The sequence below is a fragment of the Ipomoea nil genome, unplaced genomic scaffold (assembly GCF_001879475.1).
Source record: "Ipomoea nil cultivar Tokyo-kokei standard unplaced genomic scaffold, Asagao_1.1 scaffold2848, whole genome shotgun sequence".
NCBI classification, from domain to species: Eukaryota; Viridiplantae; Streptophyta; class Magnoliopsida; order Solanales; family Convolvulaceae; genus Ipomoea; species Ipomoea nil.
In genome coordinates this window covers 2,142,939-2,162,712 of record NW_017619276.1, presented here as the reverse complement: position 1 = coordinate 2,162,712, position 19,774 = coordinate 2,142,939, and positions in this window count along the sequence as shown.

The window sequence follows — 19,774 nt, the reverse complement described above, 5'->3', positions numbered from 1 at the left end:
AACCAGAGGAATTTATATCAATATTCTAAACTACTATAATGTAATAAAACCACTAAGATTCAAAAATATTCATTCTTTTTTGTCTTTAATACCAGCTTTTTCCATATTTTTCTCAGACTGTTCATTGATTTCAGTAGTTAAAATTGCTGTAATGTATTTTTTACCCAGAGGTTTGCAAGATCTGATGGTTTTTTTTTACTGATGTCACTTTGAAAACCAGTCACTCCAGTTCCCATGTATGTTTCCATGTGGCGCATTGTAAATACACCACAATCATCTTTGTTCTTGTTATCCCTCCATTGGTCAACCCCCCATTCCCTCCTCCTTTTTGACGAACTCCTTCCTCTCGGCGGAGAGGTACCTTGTGCGCTGCTGGATTGGCCTTACTGCGGGGTCGGCGACCAACTTGTGCGTGATCACGTCTCGGCAGAGGCCCGGCATATCATCGGGACCCCATGCAAAGACCTCCTTGTAGCTCCTGATGGTGTTAATTATCCGTGCCTGGAGCTCGGCCGGGAGGCCGACCCCTACCTTCACAACCCGGTCGGGTCGGCTGAGGTCGAGGATGACCTCCTCTGTCTCGACCACGGGCTCGGCTCGAGGTCGACCTAACTCCTCCCGAAATGCCTTCTCGGTGATGGTATGTACCTGGATGTCCTTTTGACCAATCTGGTGGCACGCCGCACGCCTTCAAGTAGCAGCTGCGGCTTACCTTTTGGTCCCCTCGGGCGACCCCGACCCCTGCTGGTGTCGGGAACTTGAGGCGCAGGTGCTCCAAGGAAATTACGCACCTGAGGTCTTCCAGGACGGGTCGACCGAGTATGATGTTGTGGGCACAGCTGATTTTCACGACTACGAACTCGACTCCCCACTTCCTGGTGTGAGGTGGGGTGCCTATCTCCACCTCCAAATTGATCGACCCTTCCGTCTCAATCGAGTCTCCCGTGAACCCGGACAGGGGGGTCCGTATTTGCTCCAGCTGCCCTCTTGAGAGTCCCAGCTGAGTGAACGTGTCCTAGTACATGACGTTCACCGAGCTGCCCGTGTCTACGAGCACCCGATGCTCCACCACGTTGTTGATGTCCAGCTTGACCACCAGGGCGTCTCGGTGGGGGAGGGGCCCATCTGGCAGGTCGGCGTCGGTGAACATGATGGGTTCCCTCTTTGGTTTCTTCTCGTGGGGGGTACGTGTGACCTCCCCCACGTACAAGCTCCTCGCCCACTTCTTCCGCTCGGCTGGCGAGTCCCCTCCCTCGGACCCCCCCAAAGATGACGTAGATGGCCCGTTTCTTTGGGGGCTGGGAGTCCTCCGTTGTCTTCTCCTCCTCCTCGGAGCTGTGGTCGTGGTGGTCCCTCTTACGGGGGGAGCCGAGGTGGATAGCGCCTAGCCACCCCCCTTCCTTCATACATTGCCCTGCTTCTGGCCCTGGGCCTGTCCCTGCGCCTGGCTGGGCTTCTTAATGAATTGGCCGAGGTAGCCCATTTGGATGAGTTCCTCGATTTGTCTCTTTAGGAGGATGCATTCGTTTGTATCGTGCCCCTTCTACCGGTGGAACCTGCAGTATTTGTTGGACTCCCCCCTCGCCGATATCTTCATGCACTCCTCCTTCGGGAATACCATGATTCCCTGGTCCTCCGCGTGCGCCAAGATAGTACCCACAGGTTGTGTCAGCGGGGTGAGATAGCGTGTGGGGTTCATCCTGGGCCCCTCAGCGTACTCACGTCGGTGTAGCCGGGGCGCCTTGCGCTCCTCCTGGGGTGCCTTGTCTTTTCGACCTCTTCCTTCCTCCTGCTCCTTCTTCCTCTTCTCTGCAGCCTCGGCGTCAGCGTACCTCGCTGCCTTGTCCATCAGGTCGGTATAGGTCCTGGGGGGGGTACCTGATGAGGTCCTGGTGAAAAGCGCCCGACCTCAAGTTGTTCCGAAAAATTACCATGGCCGACTTCCCATCAAAGTCGGCGACCCCCATGGCCTTTTTCTTCCACTTGCTGAAGTACTCGGCTAGTGATTCTGAGCTCCCCTGCTTCAAATCACACAGGTCGGCAATTTGATTCTTCCGCTGTATGCTGGTGGCGAAATGGGATAGGAACTGTCGGGTGAGGTCCGCAAAGGTGGAGATGGACCCCGCCGGGAGGGAACCGAAACAATCATGCGTCTGCCCGTCCAGGGTGGCGAAGAACCCCCTACACAGGATGGCGTCTGTTGCCTCGGTGATCATCATGGCGGCTCTGTACCTGGTCAGGTGTGCCCGCGGGTCCGTGGTCCCCGAGTACGCTTTAATGGTGGGAAAGCAAAAATCTCGAGGTAAGGGCTCCTCCATGATGGCGTTTGCGAACGGGGAGGATAACACATCCTGGGGCTCTGGAGATCCATCCCTCTCGTCGACCTTCTTCTGGAGCTCGTCCATCCTCCTCCGCAGTTGCTCGACCTCTACCCGATGGGAGCTCAGAGCTCTACCATTCGTTTCCCCTGATCGTTCGACCCGGGAGGCCTGTGCACGCCGAGGTGGGACTCGGGTCCCCCGTCCTGGTGACCACCGCGGGCCTGCCTCTTGTCGCGACGGGGCTCGCGGTCTGTGGCTTGGCTGCCTCCGGGTGACTGACTGTCGTCGTGCCTGCCTGCCGGAGCAGGATTCTGCTGGTGGAGGCTCATTAGCGACAGGCCTTGGGCCCAACCTCTCCCGAGATGGCACCCGGCTGCCCAGCCTCTCCGTGGCGGGCCTGGTTTGGTTTGACCTCCTTCCATCGTCCGCCTGACGTCGGTCGCGTCGTGAGTTCCCTCCTTCCCGTGTGTCCGTCCGGCGGGGTGAATTGACCTCCCCCTGGGTGACAGGTGCCTGGGGTGGTCGGGTGCTTGGACCGTTGAGCCCCCGGGTGGGGGGAGGTTGAGGAGATGCGGGTAACCTTCGGTTGACGCCTGGTTCGGCAGGTATTCGCGCTCGGAGGTCCGCCACGACTCGGGCCAACCCTGTGGAGGCTTGCTCGAAGAACGCCACCCCCTCCCAGATGAGGTCCAGGTCCTGAACAGGGGGGACGGGTTCAGGAGCTCCACCACTGCGGGGGTTAGTGAGCTGGGTCCCCAGATCTCCCCCCGACCTGGTGGTGGCGGCCGGTTGGATGCTGGTGGCAGGGACCCCGTTGGGGTCGTTCCCGTTCGCGACGAGCTGGGTGTCGCGGGAACCGTTGGTGTTGCGAGAGTTGGATCTCGATCTTGTCATAATAGGTGGTCGTGGTAGACCACTGGATATAGAACACGCTTGAGCTGGTATAACTGCTCTCAACAAGAGCACCAATGATGGATTTAATTACCCGGGGTGGACCCGAATCACTAAATCCGGATAAGAACGTAGTATAGATGATAAATAAATAATATAGAACGATGTCGTAAAGGTCGCTGGGGACCGTATATTATATTAATTACCGTAGGAATGGGCTATTACAAAGATCCGATAAGACAAAGTGTGTAATAAATGTATAATGTAGATAGAAATGCCCTTTGTTAGGACAAGGAGGGGGGTTTTTATACAAGCTAAACCCCCCAACCGCCTCACCCTAAATCGGGGGGTGGTTAGATCTCAACTTTGATCGGGCCCGGGTGGATCGGGTCGGGTGCCGAGCTCGGGTAGGACAGAGCTCCCCGACCCGAGGCCCACGGAGGTCGGCTCGGGTCGGGGCACCTCCGTGGTGCCCTGGGTCCGCGTTGCTCTTGGGCACCTCCGTGGTGCCCCGGGTCTGTGTTGCTCTTGGGCACCGCCGTGGTGCCCCGGGTCCGCGCTGCTCTTGGGCACCTCCGTGGTGGCCCGGTTCCGTGTTGCTCTTGGGCTCCACCAAGGTGCTCCAGGTCCGTGCTGCTACCCCGGGTCGGGTCGTGGGTATAATATATCCATCACTAAATTCATTAAAAAACACGTTCAAGGCTAAGTGGACGCATATTAAGATTATCAATTGTATGAGCTAGTAAGCTGATTCTTAATATGCGTCTATCTAACATATAAGGTGCGTGAAAATATATATTAATGTGCTTCAAAGCAAGAGGAGTTTATATCAATATTCTAAACTACTATAATGTAATAAAACCATTAAGATTCAAAAATATTCATTCTTTTTTGTCTTTAATACCAGCCTTTTCCATATTTTTCTCAGACAATTCATTGATTTCAGTAGTTAAAATTGCTGTAATGTATTTTTTACCCTGAGGTTTGCAAGATCTGATGGTTTTTTTTACTGATGTCACTTTGAAAACCAGTCACTCCAGTTCCCATGTATGTTTCCATGTGGCGCATTATAAATAATCCACAATCATCTTTGTTCTTGTTATCCCTCCATTGCATCAGCATTCTTTCGGGTGTAATTCTTTTAATTCTTTTTGCAGCACTGTATGAATTCTTTTGGTTCAAATATCTCACAAAGTAACCTCTCTGCAAATAAATAGAAATGCATAAAAAGCAAAAAACTACACTTCATAAAATGATTTAAAATGTGTGATTTAGTTGTTGACACTGAAATTTTGGTAAATATGATTATTTATCAATATTAGTATATTTGAATATATTTAAAATATTTTGGATAATATTGATATTATCTAATTTGTTAATTCGATAATATCAAAAGAGTTTGAACCTATCAAAACTCTTCTATGCTACAGCTATAAATAGGACCTTTCATTTCTATGTATTCATCCTAGGAAAAATCATAGAAAGAACTCTGAAGCTTATTTAGAGATCACAATAAAAATGTGATCCTGAAAGTAAAAGCCCCTCCTCCTCCACATGTTGATGCATGTTGATCCAAACCTCCATTGAAGATCAAACCATTTGAACTCGGAGGCCCTTCAAGAATAACAAGCTATATATACAAGCCCTTCTTTGAAGATCAAACCACTTGAATTCCGGAGGCCCTTCAGTGGTGGAGTGTTCAAGGCATCCAATTGAAGTATCAGAGGATCATTCAGAGACTTGTACTCACACCGCATTGATACTCAATGTAACTAGAATTTTGAATATTAAATATATTTTATTCAATTTTCTTTGTTCACAAATTGGCACGCCCAGAGGGACAGCTCTGCCTCTCATCTCTTCATAGGCACTTTCAACCGATATGGGGGCAAACCCTGTATGAAATTTGAAATGGAGGAAGCTAAATTATACTCCTTGGCACGAGTTTAAACGGCATCATATTTAGGCTCATTGGCACGGGTAAAAACGACGTCATATCTTTCAAGTCTCATTGGCACGAGTTGCAACGGCCTTATATCTTAAAGTTTTAGTGTCGAGACTTCCTTGCACTACATACTTTGGGGTGGTATATGCTCTCAAGTGGCGTACAAGCAAGTCTCGAGGGGGAATTTGTTGACACTGAAATTTTGATAAATATGATTATTTCTCAATATTAGTATATTTGAATGTATTTAAAATATTTTCGATAATATTGATATTATCTAATTTGTTAATTAGATAATATTAAAAGAGTTTGAACCTATCAAAACTCTTCTATCCTACAGCTGTATATAAGACCTTTCATTTCTATGTATTCATCATACGAAAAATCATAGAAAGAACTCTGAAGCTTATTTACAGATCACAATAAAAATGTGATCCCGAAAGTAAAAGCCCCTCCTCCTCCACATGTTGATGCATGTTGATACAAACCTCCATTGAAGATCAAGCCATTTGAACCCGGAGGCCCTTCAAGAAGAACAAACTCTATATACAAGCCCTTCTTTGAAGATCAAGCCACTTGAATTCCGGAGGCCCTTCAGTGGTGGAGTGTTCAAGGCATCCAATTGAAGAATCAGAGGATCATTCAGAGACCTGTACTCACACCACATTGATACTTGACATGTAACCGGAATTTTGAATTTCCAAATATAATTCAACTTTAATATATATATATATATATATATATATATATATATATATATATATATATATATATATATATATATATATGATGGAATTAATTAACCCGGGGTGGACACGAATTAATAAACCCGGATAAGAATATAATAAGAATAATAAACGAATAATATAGAACGATGTCGTAAAGGTCGTTGGGGACTGTATATTATATTAATTGCCGTAGGAATTGGCTATTACAAAGATTCGGTAAGACAAAGTGTGTAATAAGTGTAAAATGTAGATAGAATGCCTCTTGTTAGGACAAGGAGGGGGGTTTATATACAAGCTAAACCCCCCAACCGCCTCCCCCTAAATCGGGGGGTGGTTAGATCTCAACTTTGACCGAGCCCGGGTGGACCGGGTCGGGTCAGGTCCCGAGCTAGGGTAGGACCGAGCTCCCCGACCCGACCCCCACGGAGGTCGGGTCGGGTCGGGAGACCTCCATGGTGCCGTAGGTCGGGTGCTTTTGGGCTCCAACGTGGTGCTCCGAGTCCGTGTTGCTCTTGGGCACCTCCGTGGTGCCCCGGGTCCGAGTTGCTCTTGGGCTCCAACGTGGTGCTCTGGGTCAGTGTTGCTACCTCGGGTTGGGGCGTGGGTATAATATATCCATCATGAGTCTCCCACTGTCTTCGTTGCGAGTGGAAGTCAAAGAATGAGAGTATCCGTGCGCCGACCTGAGCCCCCTCGGTAGAAAATTCCGAGCTCCAAATTTTAGCCGATGTGCCTTATGCCAAGGCGTCTCAGGCCGAGGTGTCCTGAACCAAGGTGCCTTGTGCCGAGGTGTCTTTGGCCAAGGTGCCTTGGGTCGACGTGTCTTGGGTCGAGGTGCTTTGGGTCGAGGTGAGACGTCTTGGGCCGCTCCACCTCCCTGCTCCGCGCCTTCCTCACGCACGTGGCCCGAGCTCAAAGTAGCCGACCTTGTTCTCCCTTGGTGATGTACTAGACTTGTTATTTTGACTACTCAGTTAGCACACACTTGTTTCCCTATTTTGCCATGAGCCATACTTGGGTGTTATGACTATTGCTCCTTTCCTTTGGTGACATGATGAATGATGGATTTAATTAACCCGGGGTGGACCTGAATCAATAAACCTGGATAAGAATATAATAAGAATAATAAACGACTAATATAGAACGATGTCGTAAAGGTCGCTGGGACCGTATATTATATTAATTGCCGTAGGAATTGGCTATTACAAAGATTCGGTAAGACAAAGTGTGTAATAAGTGTAAAATGTAGATAGAATGCCCCTTGTTAGGAAAAGGAGGGGGGTTTTATACAAGCTAAACCCCCCAACCGTCTCCCCCTAAATCGGGGGGTGGTTAGATCTCAATTTTGACAGGGCCCGGGTGGACCGGGTCGGGTCGGGTCCCGAGCTCGGGTAGGATCGAGCTCCCCGACCCGACCCCCATGGAGGTCGGCTCGGGTCGGGGCACCTCCATGGTGCCGTAGGTCGGGTGCTTTTGGGCTCCAACGTGGTGCTCCGGGTCCGTGTTGCTCTTGGGCACCTCCGTGGTGCCCCGGGTCCGAGTTGCTCTTGGGCTCCAACGTGGTGCTCCGGGTCCGTGTTGCTACCCCGGGTTGGGTCGTGTGTATAATATATCCATCATGAGTCCCCCACTCTCTTCGTTGCGAGTGGAAGTCAACGAATGAGAGTATCCGTACGCCGACCCGAGCCCCCTGGGTAGAAAATTCTGAGCTCCAAATTTTAGCCGATGTGCCTTATGCCACGGCGTCTCGAGCCGAGGTGTCCTGAACCGAGGTGCCTTGTGCCGAGGTGTCTTGGGCCGAGGTGCCATGGGTCGAGGTGTCTTGGGCCGAGGTGCTTTGGGTCGAGGTGAGACGTCTTGGGCCGCTCCACCTCCCTGCTCCATGCCTTCCTCACGCACGTGGCCCGTGCTCAAAGTTGCCGACCTTGTTCTCCCTTGGTGATGTACTAGACTTGTTATTTTGACTACTCAGTTAGCACAGACTTGTTTCCCTGTTTTTCCATGAGCCATACTTGGGTGTTATGACTATTGCTCCTTTGCTTTGGTGACATGATGGTTGCCATCTTCTACCTGCTATCGCCTTTCTTTCAAATACTTGTGTGTTATTTATTTGTTTGAGTCCCCCCGGCTAGTGCCGAGGTGGACATCGGCAGTGTGCCGAGGTGGACCTCGGCACTTTGCCGAGGTGGTGCCATGGTGTACCCCGATGCTGTGCCGAGGTGCGTTTGGCCTTTTTTTTTTTTTTTTTTAGGCCATGTGTTAGCCTCTTTAACGTAGTCTTATGGGACTACGCCACCGGGCTCTCCCGTCGGGGTTGGTACGCCAGGTTGGACCTCGTGCCCCCTTAGGGTGCGCGCTAGCCGCTCAGACCGACTCCTGTCGGACCAAGCCACCGGGCTCTTCCGTCGGGGTTGGTACGCGAGGTTGGACCTCGTGCCCCCTTAGGGTGCGCTTAACCGCTTGGGCGAACTCCTGTCGGACAAAAGCCACTGGGCTCATCCGTCAAGGTTTGTACGCGATGTTGGACCTCGTGCCCTCTTAGTGTGCGCGCTAGCCGCTCAGGCCGAGTCCTGTCGGACCAAGCCACCGGGCTCTTCCGTTGGGGTTGGTACGCGTTGTAACACCCCGTGTTACGAGTCCTAAAACCAGTTAATTAATCAGTTAATTAATAGCCCAGGAGAAAGAATAAATTATAATGATTAATTAGGGAAAAAGGCCCACCGTAGCCCATGGGCCCAAATATATAAACCCAACCCCTAACCCCAATAGGATTAGACTCTAAATAAAACCCCTAGATCTATAAATAGGGAACTTAGGGAGCACCTATGTAACACCCCGTGTTACGGCCTTCAATCCCGGATTAATTATTTAATTAATCCCGTTAATAATAATTAAATATGATTTAATTATGTTAGGTTTACCTTTAATTAATTAGTGAGGTCCACCATGAACCGGGGACCCTTGCCCGAATAAGAGTCTTAAGCCTATTAGGAATAAAGGAAGTAGGCCTTTTACTATTCAGACTAGGATTAGGATTCTCTTTAATTAATATGGTCCACTATGGACCATGGACCCTTATCCCTAAAACAAGCCCTAGCCCTATAAGGAATAGAATTAGTAAATCCATACCATTCGGGTCCTAACTAGGAGTCTTAAATATATAAATAGGGAACTTAGGAGGCACCTAGAATCCCCACCACATTAATCTCTCACCACCCAAAGAGTTCCAAGAATTCCCCTAGGAGAAATCAAGAAATCAAGAAAGCTTAAAGAAAGATCCTTCATAGCCAAGGAATTAATTAAAGGCTAAGAGGTAACCCATGTCTCAACAAAACCTATTTTCATAGTTATGATTCCCCCTTAGGGTTTCCCCATATTATTGTGTATTAATGACTTGTGATGATTATTGTTGATGATTGATGTGATGATCCCATGGGGGATCTTGATAATCTTGATATTATGAGATTCTTGATAATTATGGTGTTCTTGATGATTATATGAAGCTCTTGATGATTATGTGTTGTTCTTGATAATTGTGTGATGCTCTTAATGCTTATGTGTTATTCTTACCGAATCTTGCAATTAGAAGACGAATCGTATTCTTGTTGATATAAAAGTGATTAGAACCCTAGGTTGCATCGTATGATATTATTCTTGGATTATCGGGTGGGGAAATCGCATGTTTGGGTGTTGATTATATTTAGGAAAGCATGATAGGTTGTGTGCAGTTCGTTTCTTGTATTCGATTCGTTAACTGTCTACGTGTTGTCGTTAATTGCGTTGTAAAGTGTCTAAGCATGGTTTCGAGTTCCACAACGGTTCTCGGGGCGTAAAGTGTGTGAAAAGAGTCAGTGGGGGGTAGGGGACCCGCCACCTACCCACGGCCGTGAAACACCGCCCGGCAGCGGGTAGCCGGCGGGCGGGCAGCTGCCTGCCGGCGACCCGCTGCCCAGAACAGTAATTCCGGCGGGCAGCCGGCGGGTGGCCCCCACCCACCGGCTACCCGCTGGAAATTCATCCCACTTGGGACCCCGGCTTCCCTGTTTGATATTCCCCCTTTCCCCGTGGTGTCCTAACGGACCCCGTTTTTATCGTGCCTATGTCTAGTTTGATGTTTCGGGTACCGTTCGTAGGTTTATGAGTCTATTATATTGCATGCTAGTTGAATTGGTACCCCGTTGACCTAGGTGGAAGAAGTATGAACCCCTTAGGACTATTCTTAGTATGTGATGGATCACGCACAGGTTTTGTTATGCGCTTTCTCCCCCTTCCCAATGTGTAATATGGGTTGCATGTGCTTGCTGGGTGATATGTGTGCGTGCTACCCCAATTCGGTTGCGATCGGATTGGTTTTCCTGAGCTGCGGTTCAGAAGCTGGCTGCGGTCAGATTGATACTCTTGGGCTGCGGTCCACCGTTTGGTTGCGATCAAACGTTTCTATACGAGCTGCGGTTCGTCCTCTTTCCTGGCTACGGTCAGATGACATATTCTTGGGCTGCGGTCCATTGTTTGGTTGCGATCAAACACTGTGATGAGCTGTGGTTCATCGGTCGGTTGCGATCGACCCCTCCGTGTTGCGATACGGGGCAGGGTGCTGCGGGGCCGTGTCAGAGCTATATGCGCTGACCCTCATGTATGGGCATGCGATTGGTCCTGTGGCGCCAACAAAGTGTGCTATGTGTTGTGATATGGATGAGTTGTGATTATGAGTGTCTTGGGGGATGTGACTATGGGATTTATATTGGGGATTGTTCATGTTGGGTTATGATTATTGTTTATGATTTGCCTTATCTTCCTTATCTGTTGTGAACTGCATATGCTCGTTATAACTGTTGCTTGTGTCTGGCCTTATCTGTCGAGTCATTCCCGGTTTTAAAGCTAGAGTTCGCAGGATATATCTTCATGCTCAAAATGGTTTTCGTATATCTATATATATCTCTATATGTATTGTATTTCAACGCGTTGGAGTGGGTTACCAGCATCTCTCGCTGAACAGATATATGTGGCTTTCAGGCACAGAAGATTAAGTCACTGGAGCGCGCTAGAACTTGGAGTATAGAAGTAGATAGTTTTCCTTTTTGGCCTGCGTGCCACGTTTACGTAATTACGCTTTGAGGATATTAGTTAGTTAGCCTGTGCACTTGGGTTCTCTAGCCCAGGTGTGGCATAGCACCCCGTACGCTTGTATTTATTTCTTGGGATTTAATGAGATTCTACCTTTATTATAAGTTTTAAAAAGTCTTGAAAATCTGGGGTGTTACAACCTAGAACCCCCCACACGCCTAAACGCCCCACCACCCCAGGAGATCTCCAAGAATTCCATTAGAAGAAAGCAAGAAAGCTTAAAGAAAGACCCTTCATAGCCAAGGAACAAATTAAGGCTAAGAGGTAAACCATGTCTCAACAAAACCTATTTTCATAACTATGATTCCCCCTTAGGGTTTCCCCCATATTATTGTGTATTGGCGAGATATGATGATTATTATTGATGTTTGATGTGATGATCCCATGAGGGATCTTGATAATCTTGATATTGGGATATTGTTGATGATTATGGAATTCTTGATGATTATATAGTGTTCTTTATGATTATGTGTTGTTCTTGATAATTGTGTGATGCTCTTGACGTTTATGTGTTATTCTTACCGAATCTTGCAATTAGAAGACGAACCGTATACTTGTTGATATAAAAGTAATTAGAACCCTAGGTTGTATCGTATGATCTTACTCTTGGATTATCGGGTGGGGAAATCGCATGTTTGGGTGTTGATTATATTTAGAAAAGCATGATAGGTTATGTGCCGTTCGTTTCTTGTATTTGATTCGTTAATTGTCTACGTGTTGTCGTTAATTGCGTTGTAAAGTTCTAAGCATGGTTTCGGGTTCCACAACGGTCCCCGGGGCGTAAAGTGTGTGAAAAGAGTCAGTGGGGGGTAGGGGACCCGCCACCTACCCACGGCCGTGAAACACCGCCCGGCAGCGGGTGGTCGGCGGGCGGGCAGCTGCCCGCCGGCGACCCGCTGCCCGAAACAGTAAAGTCCGGCGGGCAGCCGGCGGGTGGCCCCCCACCCATCGGCTACCCGCTGGAAATTATCCCACCTTGGGATCCCGGCTACCCCGTTTGATGTTCCCCTGTTCCCCGTGGTGTCCCAACGGACTCCGTTTATCGTGCCTATGTCTAGTTTGATGTTTCGGGTACCGTTCGTAGGTTTATGAGTCCATTATATTGCATGCTAGTTGAATTGGTATTCCGTTGACCTAGGTGGAAGGAGTATGAACCCCTTAGGACTATTCTTAGTATGTGATGGATCACGCATAGGTTTTGTTATGCGCTTTCTCCCCCTTCCCAATGTGTAATATGGGTTGCATGTGCTTGCTATGTGTTATGTGTGTGTGTTACCCCAATTCGGTTGCGATCGGATTGGTTATCCTGAGCTGCGGTTCAAAAGCTGGCTGCGGTCAGATTGATACTCTTGGGTTGCGGTCCACTGTTTGGTTGCGATCAAACGTTTCTATACGAACTGCGGTTCGTCCTCTTTCCTGGCTGCGGTCTGATGACATTCTCTTGGGCTGCGGTCCACTGTTTGGTTGCGATCAAACACTATGATGAGCTGCGGTTCATCGGTCGGTTGCGATCGACCCCTCCGTGTTGCGATACGGGGCAGGGTGCTGTGGGGCCGTGTCAGAGCTATATGCGCTGACCCTCATGTATGGGCATGCGATTGGTCCTGTGGCGCCAACAAAGTGTGCTATGTGTTGAGATATGGATGAGTGGTGATCATGAGTGTCTTGGGGGATGTGACTACGGGATTTATGTTGGGGATTGTTGATGTTGAGTTATGACTATTGTTTATGCTCTGCCTTATCTGCCTTAACTCTAGTGAACTGCATATGCTCATTATAACTGTTGCTTGTGTCTGGCCTTATCTGTCGAGTCATTCCCGGTTTTAAAGATAGAGTTCGTAGGATATACCTTCATGCTCAAAATGGTTTTCATATATCTATATATATCTCTATATGTATTGTATTTCAACGCGTTGGAGTGGGTTACCAGCATCTCTCGCTGAACAGATATATTTGGCTTTCAGGCACAGAAGACTAAGTCACTGGAGCGTGCTAGAATTTGGAGTTTAGAACTAGATAGTTTCCCTTTGGCCTGCATGCCACGTTTATGTAATTACGTTTTGAGGATACTAGTTAGTTAGCCTGTGCACTTGGGTTCTCTAGCCCAGGTGTGGCATAGCACCCCGTACGCTTGTATTTACTTCTTGGGATTTAATAAGATTCTACCTTTGATATAAGTTTTTAAATGTCTTAAAAATCTGGGGTGTTACAGTTGGTATCAGAGCCTAAGTTTGACCCTACGAAAAGACTCGTAGGACCGGACTTTAGGACATTAGGCTTGAACTCTAGATGCTTAGGAACATAGGCCTCAGGAATCTCAGGACGCGCGGTGAGATTGAGAAACCTACACATCACCTCCCCTCACTTCACCCCTCTCTAATATTAAGAAACTCTTCTCCGCTATTTACATCAAGGTGAAAACAAAAAATAATATCAACCTTTAACCACCAGGATGGCATCCAAGAAGAAACAGACAGGAACACCGAGACGCCCTAACCAGGAACTCCTGACTCAGAATCTACAACGCCTGGCCCAAATCGCCCAGGCACTAAGCACTGTCATCCCTCAGCCCCTACCAACGAACGAGAACTTGGAAATCCACCACCAAGTCTCGGCACACCAACCGCCCACCTTCTCGGGAGACGAAGACCCCACGACCCTCGAGGAATGGATTGAGACCTTCGACAGGGTATTCAGGGCAACCCAATGCCCCGAACACCGCCAAGTCGGGATAGCCTCCTTCTACTTCAGACACGAGGCCGACATCTGGTGGGCCCGGGAGGGACCTACGTACGAACACGACCCAGGATTCGACTGGGAAGGCCTAAAAACACGGTTACGAGAACGGTTTTACCCCAACCACCTGAAAGCCGCCACACGCGAGGAATTCCTCCATCTAAGACAAGGGGCAACCCCAGTCTCAGAATACTACCAACGATTCTGCCAACTGGCTCGCCTCACCCCCGAGCTAGTATCCACCGAGGGGATCAAAGTCAGGAAATTCTTAGCAGGCCTTAAACCCGAACACCAGAGGGCCTTGGCCGCCCAAGAACCAAAGACCCTCGGAGAAGCCTACGCCAAGGCGTGTCAACTACAACAGGTAACGAACCCGCCTCAAGGGACACAACTGGGGTATAAAAGGAAGCCCGAAAGAAGTCGCCCGATTCTCACCAAAGAGCCTAAAAACCCCAAAACCACCCCACTGAGCCGGGCCATCACGCCGACTGCCCAGGGAAGGATCCTCACCCTAAGCAAGGCCAGGGTCGGAGATAGCAACATAGTCTTAGGAACTTTCCTAGTGCACGCCACCCCTGCCACTATACTATTTGACTCGGGGGCTACCAACTCATTTATAGCAACCGAATTCGCCGCCCAGCTCGACCTTAACGCCAGCACCAAGGTCCGGCTCCAAGTCAAGGTGGCCTCAGGCGAGATCATAAGATGTGATCGCATGTACGAACATGTGATAATCACCATTCAAGGGGTGGAATTTCCCAGCAACCTAATCCAGTTCCAACTGGATGGGATGCAAGTAATCTTGGGCATGGACTGGCAAGGGAAATTCCAAGCGCAAATCTTGTGCGGAGAGCAGAAAGTGGTCCTACGAGGACCAAACGGTAAGAGGGTGTCATACCGCAGTATCCGGGGATCAAGCTTGTAAACATGATGCAAATTAAGAAGTATCTGGGCCAAGGAAACGAGGCCTTCTTATGCTCAGTCGAAGACCTCAACGCCAAAATACTCGAACCACGAGACATCCCAGTGGTAAACGAGTTCACCGACGTCTTCCCGGACGAAATTCCCGGGGCACCCCCGGCCAGAGAGGTCGAGTTCACCGTAGACCTCACACCGGGCGCCGCCCCAATCTCTAAACCACCCTACAGACTAGCACCAAAGGAAATGAAAGAACTGAAAATGCAACTCCAGGAACTACTAGATAAGGGTTATATCCGACCCAGCACCTCCCCATGGGGAGCACCGGTACTATTCGTTAAGAAAAAGGATGGGAGCATGCGCCTATGCATCGACTACAGGGAACTCAACCAGGTTACAATAAAGAATAGGTACCCCCTTCCCCGGATAGATGACTTGTTCGACCAACTTAAGGGGGCAGGGGTATTCTCGAAGATCGACCTAAGATCCGGATATCATCAAATCCAAGTGGCCAAACCGGACATCCAGAAAACGGCCTTCCGAACACGTTACGGCCACTACGAGTTTACCGTGATGCCCTTCGGCCTCACTAACGCACCCGCCATATTCATGGACCTCATGAATCGAGTATTCCGACCTTACCTGGATGACTTCGTCATTGTGTTCATTGACGACATCCTAGTCTACTCCCGAAATAAAGAAGAGCATGAGAAGCACCTTCGCATATCACTACAAACCTTCAGAGAAAACCAACTCTACGCTAAATTCTCCAAGTGCGAATTCTGGCAAGACAGCGTAGCCTTCTTGGGTCACGTAATAACCAAAGAGGGGATCAGGGTGGACCCCGCTAAGATCCGCGCCGTTAAAGAATGGACCACGCCAAGCACACTCTCGGAGGTCCGAAGCTTCCTAGGCCTGGCTGGTTACTACAGGAGGTTTGTACCCGACTTCACCAAGATAGCCCAACCCCTCATTAAGCTCATGAAAAAAGGAAACCCCCTTCCGATGGGACAACAACTGCATCTCGGCCTTCCAAGAATTAAAGGACAAGCTAACCACAGCGCCCGTGCTAGCCATCCCCTCCGGAACGGAAGAATTCGAGGTCTATAGCGATGCATCCAAGAAAGGGTTGGGATGCGTGCTGATGCAAAAAGGGAAGGTAATAGCATACGCATCCAGGCAACTCAAAACCCACGAAGAAAATTACCCCACCACAGACGGCTAAACCGAGAGAATCATCCAAACCCTCGAGGACATGCTAAGAGCCTGAACGCTAGACTTCCGAGGGACGTGGGAAGAACACCTAGACCTCATCGAATTCTCATACAACAACAGCTACCACGCGAGCATTCGCATGGCACCCTACGAAGCACTGTATGGTCAGAAATGTAGAAGCCCACTATGTTGGGAAGATATGATCAACCCGGTAACACTGGGCCCCCAATACCTGCAAGACACCATAGCCAAGGTCAAACACATCCAGGAAAGGATGAAGGCCGCCCAAGACCGCCAGAAGTCTTACGCCGACCTAAAGAGGAAGCAAGCCGAATTCAACCTCGGGGACAAGGTCTGGCTAAGGATCTCGCCCACACGAGGAGTAATGAGGTTCGGAAGAAAAGGAAAACTCAGCCCCCGATTCATCGGTCCTTACGAAATCGTGGAGAAAATCGGGGACTTAGCCTACCGCCTCGCCTTACCCGTCGAGCTAGAACGAGTACACAACGTGTTCCACGTATCTCAGCTAAAGAAATACATACACGATCCAAGCCACGTACTCCAACACGAGACCGTAGACCTCGACGAGTCACTAGTGTACGAAGAGAAACCCGTAAGAATCCTGGACACCAAAACAAGAAACACCCGGAACCGAGTCATAGAAATGGTGAAGGTCCTCTGGACCAACCACGGGACCGAGGAAGCAACATGGAAACTTAAGGACACGATGAAGGAGCGGTATCCCGAGCTGTTCACTCCAGGTAACTAAGAGAAAACTTTCTTTTTCACCCGGGGCCAAGCTTCGGGGACGAAGCTTCCTGTTAAGGGGGGGGAGAGTGTAACACCCCATGTTACGAGTCCTAAAACCAGTTAATTAATCAGTTAATTAATAGCCCAGGAGAAAGAATAAATTATAATGATTAATTAGGGAAAAAGGCCCACCGTAGCCCATGGGCCCAAATATATAAACCCAACCCCTAACCCCAATAGGATTAGACTCTAAATAAAACCCCTAGATCTATAAATAGGGAACTTAGGGAGCACCTAGAACCCCCCACACGCCTAAACGCCCCACCACCCCAGGAGAGCTCCAAGAATTCCCTTAGAAGAAAGCAAGAAAGCAAGAAAGCTTAAAGAAAGACCCTTCATAGCCAAGGAACAAATTAAGGCTAAGAGGTAACCCATGTCTCAACAAAACCTATTTTCATAGCTATGATTCCCCCTTAGGGTTTCCCCCATATTATTTTGTATTGGCGAGAGATGATGATTATTATTGATGTTTGATGTGATGATCCCATGAAGGATCTTGATAATCTTGATATTGGGAGATTCTTGATGATTATGGAATTCTTGATGATTATGTGTTGTTCTTGATAATTGTGTGATGCTCTTGACGTTTATGTGTTATTCTTACCGAATCTTGCAATTAGAAGACGAACCGTATACTTGTTGATATAAAAGTGATTAGAACCCTAGGTTGTATCGTATGATCTTACTCTTGGATTATCGGGTGGGGAAATCGCATGTTTGGGTGTTGATTATATTTAGAAAAGCATGATAGGTTATGTGCCGTTCGTTTCTTGTATTTGATTCGTTAATTGTCTACGTGTTGTCGTTAATTGCGTTGTAAAGTGTCTAAGCATGGTTTCGGGTTCCACAACGGTCCCCGGGGCGTAAAGTGTGTGAAAAGAGTCAGTGGGGGGTAGGGGACCCGCCACCTACCCACGGCCGTGAAACACCGCCCGGCAGCGGGTGGCTGGCGGGCGGGCAGCTGCCCACCGGCGACCCGCTGCCTGGAACAGTAAAGTCCGGCGGGCCCAACTTGGGATCCCGGCTCCCCCGTTTGTTGTTCCCCTGTTCCCCATGGTGTCCCAACGGACTCCGTTTATCGTGCCTATGTCTAGTTTGATGTTTCGGGTACCGTTCGTAGGTTTATGAGTCCATTATATTGCATGCTAGTTGAATTGGTATCCCGTTGACCTAGGTGGAAGGAGTATGAACCCCTTAGGACTATTCTTAGTATGTGATGGATCACGCATAGGTTTTGTTATGCGCTTTCTCCCCCTTCCCAATGTGTAATATGGGTTGCATGTGCTTGCTATGTGTTATGTGTGTGTGTTACCCCAATTCGGTTGCGATCGGATTGGTTATCCTGAGCTGCGGTTCAGAAGCTGGCTGCGGTCAGATTGATACTCTTGGGCTGCGGTCCACCGTTTGGTTGCGATCAAACGTTTCTATACGAGCTGCGGTTCGTCCTCTTTCCTGGCTGCGGTAAGATGAAATTCTCTTGGGCTGCGGTCCACTGTTTGGTTGCGATCAAACACTATGATGAGCTGCGGTTCATCGGTCGGTTGCGATCGACCCCTCCGTGTTGCGATACGGGGCAGGGTGCTGCGGGGCCGTGTCAGAGCTATATGCGCTGACCCTCATGTATGGGCATGTGATTGGTCCGGTGGCGCCAACAAAGTGTGCTATGTGTTGAGATATGGATGAGTGGTGATCATGAGTGTCTTGGGGGATGTGACTACGGGATTTATGTTGGGGATTGTTGATGTTGAGTTATGACTATTGTTTATGCTTTGCCTTATCTGCCTTAACTGTAGTGAACTGCATATGCTCATTATAACTGTTTCTTGTGTCTGGCCTTATCTGTCGAGTCATTCCCGGTTTTAAAGATAGAGTTCGTAGGATATACCTTCATGCTCAAAATGGTTTTCATATATCTATATATATCTCTATATGTATTGTATTTCAACGCATTGGAGTGGGTTACCAGCATCTCTCGCTGAACAGATATATTTGGCTTTCAGGCACAGAAGACTAAGTCACTGGAGCGCGCTAGAATTTGGAGTTTAGAACTAGATAGTTTCCTTTTGGCCTGCGTGCCACGTTTATGTAATTACGTTTTGAGGATACTAGTTAGTTAGCCTGTGCACTTGGGTTCTCTAGCCCAGGTGTGGCATAGCACCCCGTACGCTTGTATTTACTTCTTGGGATTTAATAAGATTCTACCTTTGATATAAGTTTTTAAATGTCTTAAAAATCTGGGGTGTTACACGCGTGGTCGGACCTCGTGCCCCCTTAGGGTGTGCTTAACCGCTTGGGGCCAAGTCCTGTCGGACAAAAGCCACTGGGCTCCTCCGTTGGGGTTGGTACGCGAGGTTAGACCTCGTTTCCCCTTAGGGTGCGTGCTAGCCGCTCAGGCCGAGTCCTGTCGGACCAAACCACCGGGCTCTTCCGTCGGGGTTGGTAAGCGAGGTCGGACCTCGTGCCCCCTTAGGGTGCGTCCTCCGTTGGGGTTGGTACGCGAGGTCGGGCCTCGTGCCCCCTTAGGGTCCGCGGGGAGAGAACGGGTGAGCACTCGTTCCCCTCCATTTTACGTGGTCTTTTTTTTTTTTTTTTTTTTTTTTTTTTTTTTTTTTTTTTTTTTTTTAACGTAACAAGGGTCCTTCTCCTAACATATTTTGTAACACTCAATTTTATTTCGCTTATTGCCGTCTACACAAACATTATTTGGGGGGGGGGGGGGGGGGGGGGAAATGGTCAAGGTCCACCTTTCACGTGGCGACCTGCTTCCTCCCGAAATGCCTTTTCGGCGATGGTGTGGCCTGGAGGTCCTTTTGACCAATTTGGCGGCACGCCTTCAACTAGCAGCTGCGGCTCACCTTTTGGTCCCCCCGGGCGGCCCCGACCCCGGTCGGTGTTGGGAACTTGAGACATAGGTGCTCCATGAAATTATGCACCTAAGGTCCCCTAGGGCGGGTCGGCCGAGTATTATGTTGTGGGCGCAGCTGTTTTTGACGACTACGAACTCGACCTCCCACCTCCTGGTGTGAGGTGGGTTGCCTATCACCACCTCCAAATTGATCGACCCCTCCATCTCAATTGACTCCCCC